This window comes from Crinia signifera, chromosome 3, assembly GCF_055691185.1.
Source record: "Crinia signifera chromosome 3, ASM5569118v1, whole genome shotgun sequence".
In the NCBI taxonomy this organism is placed as follows: domain Eukaryota; kingdom Metazoa; phylum Chordata; class Amphibia; order Anura; family Myobatrachidae; genus Crinia; species Crinia signifera.
In genome coordinates, this window is record NC_139219.1 from 276,266,527 (window position 1) to 276,274,026 (window position 7,500).

At 40.2% G+C, this 7,500-nt stretch overlaps 9 non-coding genes across 9 annotated transcripts; 6 read left to right on the forward strand and 3 right to left on the reverse strand.

Annotated features, from left to right (window-relative positions):
• Positions 1–410: 410 nt before the first annotated feature.
• TRNAF-GAA (transfer RNA phenylalanine (anticodon GAA)) lies at positions 411–483 on the reverse strand. The gene has a single exon. It is a non-coding gene; the product is annotated as a tRNA-Phe (tRNA).
• Positions 484–638: 155 nt separating this feature from the next.
• TRNAS-AGA (transfer RNA serine (anticodon AGA)) lies at positions 639–720 on the forward strand. The gene has a single exon. It is a non-coding gene; the product is annotated as a tRNA-Ser (tRNA).
• A 2,093-nt stretch (positions 721–2,813) lies between these two features.
• On the forward strand, positions 2,814–2,903 carry TRNAY-GUA (transfer RNA tyrosine (anticodon GUA)). The gene is given in 2 exon segments: positions 2,814–2,850; positions 2,868–2,903. It is a non-coding gene; the product is annotated as a tRNA-Tyr (tRNA).
• Positions 2,904–3,327: 424 nt separating this feature from the next.
• On the reverse strand, positions 3,328–3,400 carry TRNAF-GAA (transfer RNA phenylalanine (anticodon GAA)). The gene has a single exon. It is a non-coding gene; the product is annotated as a tRNA-Phe (tRNA).
• A 155-nt stretch (positions 3,401–3,555) lies between these two features.
• Positions 3,556–3,637, forward strand: TRNAS-AGA (transfer RNA serine (anticodon AGA)). The gene has a single exon. It is a non-coding gene; the product is annotated as a tRNA-Ser (tRNA).
• A 1,311-nt stretch (positions 3,638–4,948) lies between these two features.
• Positions 4,949–5,038, forward strand: TRNAY-GUA (transfer RNA tyrosine (anticodon GUA)). The gene is given in 2 exon segments: positions 4,949–4,985; positions 5,003–5,038. It is a non-coding gene; the product is annotated as a tRNA-Tyr (tRNA).
• An 853-nt stretch (positions 5,039–5,891) lies between these two features.
• On the forward strand, positions 5,892–5,981 carry TRNAY-GUA (transfer RNA tyrosine (anticodon GUA)). The gene is given in 2 exon segments: positions 5,892–5,928; positions 5,946–5,981. It is a non-coding gene; the product is annotated as a tRNA-Tyr (tRNA).
• Positions 5,982–6,405: 424 nt separating this feature from the next.
• TRNAF-GAA (transfer RNA phenylalanine (anticodon GAA)) lies at positions 6,406–6,478 on the reverse strand. Its single transcript has one exon. It is a non-coding gene; the product is annotated as a tRNA-Phe (tRNA).
• A 155-nt stretch (positions 6,479–6,633) lies between these two features.
• TRNAS-AGA (transfer RNA serine (anticodon AGA)) lies at positions 6,634–6,715 on the forward strand. The gene has a single exon. It is a non-coding gene; the product is annotated as a tRNA-Ser (tRNA).
• Positions 6,716–7,500: the final 785 nt, after the last annotated feature.

The following is a 7,500-nucleotide window of genomic DNA, read 5'->3' on the forward strand; positions in this document are numbered from 1 at the left end:
TTGCTCAGATAGCAATTTTTGGCAATTTACAAACTCAAAATATACAGAGTATAAAGCATTCTCTAAGTCTGGGGTAGCCAACTCCAGTCCTCGAGAGCTACCAACAGTTAATGTTTTCCAGCTCACCTCACAGAATCACAAGTGAAGTAATTAGCTCCACCTGTGGATCTTTTAAAATGTGTTAGTGAGTAATGAGTGCACCTGTGCAGCAGCTAGGTTGTCTGGAAGATGGGAACTGTTGGTAGCTCTCGAGGACTGGAGTTGGCTACTGAGAGACATAAGCAGTGGTTGTGGCAAAGTGATTTTTGTAAAAATGTTTTTGTAAATATGATTTTAAAGTTTGAAGCCTGAAAACGTAAGCTTTTTGTTGCAAAATTGCATTTTATGTCGAAAAATATTATCTTCCACAATGCCGAAAACCGGGATCGAACCAGGGACCTTTAGATCTTCAGTCTAACGCTCTCCCAACTGAGCTATTTCGGCAAGCTCCCTTGGTCTTGCAATCGTTTTTCGGGGCAAAATGTAAGGAGAATGAAGTTTTGGGTGTATTTGGGTCAATATAATACATCCTCACTTTCTGACTGCAGGCATCTCAATCCATAGACAATCTATTGTGAAACTAGGACATGGTTTATTCAGTAGTCGTGGCCGAGTGGTTAAGGCGATGGACTAGAAATCCATTGGTGTCTCCCCGCGCAGGTTCAAATCCTGCCGACTACGAACGCCTTAAGTTTTCTCTTTTCTGCAAGTTTTTAAAAACTTGAAACCTGTGATGCCCATAGCGAGTTCAGGCCATTAGCGCATCAAATGTAAAGGAGAATGAAGTTTTGGGTGTGTTTGGGTCAATACAATACATCCTCAATTTCTCAGTGCAGGCAGCTCAATCCATAGACAATCTATTGTGAAAATACAGCAAGGCTTAAGCAGTAGTCGTGGCCGAGTGGTTAAGGCGATGGACTAGAAATCCATGTTTGTTAGCGCATCAAAATCTTTTGGATGCCAGCTTGTTTTCTCTTTTTCTTACACACATTCTCTTCCCCTCCTTAAGACTGACACCAGTCAATTTCAGCAGCCACACTGAATAGAAATTATTAATTAGTCAGCTGGTAGAGCGGAGGACTGTAGAGATGATTGGTGTAGAAATCCTTAGGTCGCTGGTTCAATTCCGGCTCGAAGGAGTTGTTTTTATTTTTTGCTCAGATAGCAATTTTTGGCAATTTACAAACTCAAAATATACAGAGTATAAAGCATTCTCTAAGTCTGGGGTAGCCAACTCCAGTCCTCGAGAGCTACCAACAGTTAATGTTTTCCAGCTCACCTCACAGAATCACAAGTGAAGTAATTAGCTCCACCTGTGGATCTTTTAAAATGTGTTAGTGAGTAATGAGTGCACCTGTGCAGCAGCTAGGTTGTCTGGAAGATGGGAACTGTTAGTAGCTCTCGAGGACTGGAGTTGGCTACTGAGAGACATAAGCAGTGGTTGTGGCAAAGTGATTTTTGTAAAAATGTTTTTGTAAATATGATTTTAAAGTTTGAAGCCTGAAAACGTAAGCTTTTTGTTGCAAAATTGCATTTTATGTCGAAAAATATTATCTTCCACAATGCCGAAACCCGGCATCGAACGAGGTACCTTTAGATCTTCAATTTCTCAGTGCAGGCAGCTCAATCCATAGACAACCTATTGTGAAAATACAGCAAGGCTTAAGCAGTAGTCGTGGCCGAGTGGTTAAGGCGATGGACTAGAAATCCATGTTTGTTAGCGCATCAAAATCTTTTGGATGCCAGCTTGTTTTCTCTTTTTCTTACACACATTCTCTATCCCTCCTTAAGACTGACACCAGTCAATTTCAGCAGCCACACTGAATAGAAATTATTAATTAGTCAGCTGGTAGAGCGGAGGACTGTAGAGATGATTGGTGTAGAAATCCTTAGGTCGCTGGTTCAATTCCGGCTCGAAGGAGTTGTTTTTATTTTTTGCTCAGATAGCAATTTTTGGCAATTTACAAACTCAAAATATACAGAGTATAAAGCATTCTCTAAGTCTGGGGTAGCCAACTCCAGTCCTCGAGAGCTACCAACAGTTAATGTTTTCCAGCTCACCTCACAGAATCACAAGTGAAGTAATTAGCTCCACCTGTGGATCTTTTAAAATGTGTTAGTGAGTAATGAGTGCACCTGTGCAGCAGCTAGGTTGTCTGGAAGATGGGAACTGTTGGTAGCTCTCGAGGACTGGAGTTGGCTACTGAGAGACATAAGCAGTGGTTGTGGCAAAGTGATTTTTGTAAAAATGTTTTTGTAAATATGATTTTAAAGTTTGAAGCCTGAAAACGTAAGCTTTTTGTTGCAAAATTGCATTTTATGTCAAAAAATATTATCTTCCACAATGCCGAAACCCGGGATTGAACCAGGTACCTTTAGATCTTCAATTTCTCAGTGCAGGCAGCTCAATCCATAGACAATCTATTGTGAAAATACAGCAAGGCTTAAGCAGTAGTCGTGGCCGATTGGTTAAGGCGATGGACTAGAAATCCATGTTTGTTAGCGCATCAAAATCTTTGGGATGCCAGCTTGTTTTCTCTTTTTCTTACACACATTCTCTTCCCCTCCTTAAGACTGACACCAGTCAATTTCAGCAGCCACACTGAATAGAAATTATTAATTAGAAATTAATTTTCAAAGCCCAATTTTAAACAAAGGTTGTCAAATGGTTATAAACAATAGAATATTCACATTATTCCTAGAACACTCATTTAGCTAAACATTTAAAGCTATATTAAAGAGCATATAATAACATATTTGAGAACCTACAGCATCCTTCGATAGCTCAGCTGGTAGCGCGGAGGACTGTAGAGATGATTGGTGTAGAAATCCTTAGGTCGCTGGTTCAATTCCGGCTCGAAGGAGTTCTTTTTATTTTTTGCTCAGATAGCAATTTTTGGCAATTTACAAACTCAAAATATACAGAGTATAAAGCATTCTCTAAGTCTGGGGTAGCCAACTCCAGTCCTCGAGAGCTACCAACAGTTAATGTTTTCCAGCTCACCTCACAGAATCACAAGTGAAGTAATTAGCTCCACCTGTGGATCTTTTACAATGTGTTAGTGAGTAATGAGTGCACCTGTGCAGCAGCTAGGTTGTCTGGAAGATGGGAACTGTTGGTAGCTCTCGAGGACTGGAGTTGGCTACTGAGAGACATAAGCAGTGGTTGTGGCAAAGTGATTTTTGTAAAAATGTTTTTGTAAATATGATTTTAAAGTTTGAAGCCTGAAAACGTAAGCTTTTTGTTGCAAAATTGTATTTTATGTCGAAAAATATTATCTTCCACAATGCCGAAACCCGGGATCGAACCAGGGACCTTTAGATCTTCAGTCTAACGCTCTCCCAACTGAGCTATTTCGGCAAGCTCCCTTGGTCTTGCAATCGTTTTTCGGGGCAAAATGTAAGGAGAATGAAGTTTTGGGTGTATTTGGGTCAATATAATACATCCTCACTTTCTGACTGCAGGCATCTCAATCCATAGACAATCTATTGTGAAACTAGGACATGGTTTATTCAGTAGTCGTGGCCGAGTGGTTAAGGCGATGGACTAGAAATCCTTTGGTGTCTCCCCGCGCAGGTTCAAATCCTGCCGACTACGAACGCCTTAAGTTTTCTCTTTTCTGCAAGTTTTTAAAAACTTGAAACCTGTGATGCCCATAGCGAGTTCAGGCCATTAGCGCATCAAATGTAAAGGAGAATGAAGTTTTGGGTGTGTTTGGGTCAATACAATACATCCTCAATTTCTCAGTGCAGGCAGCTCAATCCATAGACAATCTATTGTGAAAATACAGCAAGGCTTAAGCAGTAGTCGTGGCCGAGTGGTTAAGGCGATGGACTAGAAATCCATGTTTGTTAGCGCATCAAAATCTTTTGGATGCCAGCTTGTTTTCTCTTTTTCTTACACACATTCTCTTCCCCTCCTTAAGACTGACACCAGTCAATTTCAGCAGCCACACTGAATAGAAATTATTAATTAGTCAGCTGGTAGAGCGGAGGACTGTAGAGATGATTGGTGTAGAAATCCTTAGGTCGCTGGTTCAATTCCGGCTCGAAGGAGTTGTTTTTATTTTTTGCTCAGATAGCAATTTTTGGCAATTTACAAACTCAAAATATACAGAGTATAAAGCATTCTCTAAGTCTGGGGTAGCCAACTCCAGTCCTCGAGAGCTACCAACAGTTAATGTTTTCCAGCTCACCTCACAGAATCACAAGTGAAGTAATTAGCTCCACCTGTGGATCTTTTAAAATGTGTTAGTGAGTAATGAGTGCACCTGTGCAGCAGCTAGGTTGTCTGGAAGATGGGAACTGTTGGTAGCTCTCGAGGACTGGAGTTGGCTACTGAGAGACATAAGCAGTGGTTGTGGCAAAGTGATTTTTGTAAAAATGTTTTTGTAAATATGATTTTAAAGTTTGAAGCCTGAAAACGTAAGCTTTTTGTTGCAAAATTGCATTTTATGTCGAAAAATATTATCTTCCACAATGCCGAAACCCGGGATCGAACCAGGTACCTTTAGATCTTCAATTTCTCAGTGCAGGCAGCTCAATCCATAGACAATCTATTGTGAAAATACAGCAAGGCTTAAGCAGTAGTCGTGGCCGATTGGTTAAGGCGATGGACTAGAAATCCATGTTTGTTAGCGCATCAAAATCTTTGGGATGCCAGCTTGTTTTCTCTTTTTCTTACACACATTCTCTTCCCCTCCTTAAGACTGACACCAGTCAATTTCAGCAGCCACACTGAATAGAAATTATTAATTAGAAATTAATTTTCAAAGCCCAATTTTAAACAAAGGTTGTCAAATGGTTATAAACAATAGAATATTCACATTATTCCTAGAACACTCATTTAGCTAAACATTTAAAGCTATATTAAAGAGCATATAATAACATATTTGAGAACCTACAGCATCCTTCGATAGCTCAGCTGGTAGAGCGGAGGACTGTAGAGATGATTGGTGTAGAAATCCTTAGGTCGCTGGTTCAATTCCGGCTCGAAGGAGTTGTTTTTATTTTTTGCTCAGATAGCAATTTTTGGCAATTTACAAACTCAAAATATACAGAGTATAAAGCATTCTCTAAGTCTGGGGTAGCCAACTCCAGTCCTCGAGAGCTACCAACAGTTAATGTTTTCCAGCTCACCTCACAGAATCACAAGTAAAGTAATTAGCTCCACCTGTGGATCTTTTAAAATGTGTTAGTGAGTAATGAGTGCACCTGTGCAGCAGCTAGGTTGTCTGGAAGATGGGAACTGTTGGTAGCTCTCGAGGACTGGAGTTGGCTACTGAGAGACATAAGCAGTGGTTGTGGCAAAGTGATTTTTGTAAAAATGTTTTTGTAAATATGATTTTAAAGTTTGAAGCCTGAAAACGTAAGCTTTTTGTTGCAAAATTGCATTTTATGTCGAAAAATATTATCTTCCACAATGCCGAAACCCGGGATCGAACCAGGAACCTTTAGATCTTCAATTTCTCAGTGCAGGCAGCTCAATCCATAGACAATCTATTGTGAAAATACAGCAAGGCTTAAGCAGTAGTCGTGGCCGATTGGTTAAGGCGATGGACTAGAAATCCATGTTTGTTAGCGCATCAAAATCTTTGGGATGCCAGCTTGTTTTCCCTTTTTCTTACACACATTCTCTTCCCCTCCTTAAGACTGACACCAGTCAATTTCAGCAGCCACACTGAATAGAAATTATTAATTAGAAATTAATTTTCAAAGCCCAATTTTAAACAAAGGTTGTCAAATGGTTATAAACAATAGAATATTCACATTATTCCTAGAACACTCATTTAGCTAAACATTTAAAGCTATATTAAAGAGCATATAATAACATATTTGAGAACCTACAGCATCCTTCGATAGCTCAGCTGGTAGAGCGGAGGACTGTAGAGATGATTGGTGTAGAAATCCTTAGGTCGCTGGTTCAATTCCGGCTCGAAGGAGTTGTTTTTATTTTTTGCTCAGATAGCAATTTTTGGCAATTTACAAACTCAAAATATACAGAGTATAAAGCATTCTCTAAGTCTGGGGTAGCCAACTCCAGTCCTCGAGAGCTACCAACAGTTAATGTTTTCCAGCTCACCTCACAGAATCACAAGTGAAGTAATTAGCTCCACCTGTGGATCTTTTAAAATGTGTTAGTGAGTAATGAGTGCACCTGTGCAGCAGCTAGGTTGTCTGGAAGATGGGAACTGTTGGTAGCTCTCGAGGACTGGAGTTGGCTACTGAGAGACATAAGCAGTGGTTGTGGCAAAGTGATTTTTGTAAAAATGTTTTTGTAAATATGATTTTAAAGTTTGAAGCCTGAAAACGTAAGCTTTTTGTTGCAAAATTGCATTTTATGTCGAAAAATATTATCTTCCACAATGCCGAAAACCGGGATCGAACCAGGGACCTTTAGATCTTCAGTCTAACGCTCTCCCAACTGAGCTATTTCGGCAAGCTCCCTTGGTCTTGCAATCGTTTTTCGGGGCAAAATGTAAGGAGAATGAAGTTTTGGGTGTATTTGGGTCAATATAATACATCCTCACTTTCTGACTGCAGGCATCTCAATCCATAGACAATCTATTGTGAAACTAGGACATGGTTTATTCAGTAGTCGTGGCCGAGTGGTTAAGGCGATGGACTAGAAATCCATTGGTGTCTCCCCGCGCAGGTTCAAATCCTGCCGACTACGAACGCCTTAAGTTTTCTCTTTTCTGCAAGTTTTTAAAAACTTGAAACCTGTGATGCCCATAGCGAGTTCAGGCCATTAGCGCATCAAATGTAAAGGAGAATGAAGTTTTGGGTGTGTTTGGGTCAATACAATACATCCTCAATTTCTCAGTGCAGGCAGCTCAATCCATAGACAATCTATTGTGAAAATACAGCAAGGCTTAAGCAGTAGTCGTGGCCGAGTGGTTAAGGTGATGGACTAGAAATCCATGTTTGTTAGCGCATCAAAATCTTTTGGATGCCAGCTTGTTTTCTCTTTTTCTTACACACATTCTCTTCCCCTCCTTAAGACTGACACCAGTCAATTTCAGCAGCCACACTGAATAGAAATTATTAATTAGTCAGCTGGTAGAGCGGAGGACTGTAGAGATGATTGGTGTAGAAATCCTTAGGTCGCTGGTTCAATTCCGGCTCGAAGGAGTTGTTTTTATTTTTTGCTCAGATAGCAATTTTTGGCAATTTACAAACTCAAAATATACAGAGTATAAAGCATTCTCTAAGTCTGGGGTAGCCAACTCCAGTCCTCGAGAGCTACCAACAGTTAATGTTTTCCAGCTCACCTCACAGAATCACAAGTGAAGTAATTAGCTCCACCTGTGGATCTTTTAAAATGTGTTAGTGAGTAATGAGTGCACCTGTGCAGCAGCTAGGTTGTCTGGAAGATGGGAACTGTTAGTAGCTCTCGAGGACTGGAGTTGGCTACTGAGAGACATAAGCAGTGGTTGTGGCAAAGTGATTTTTGTAAAA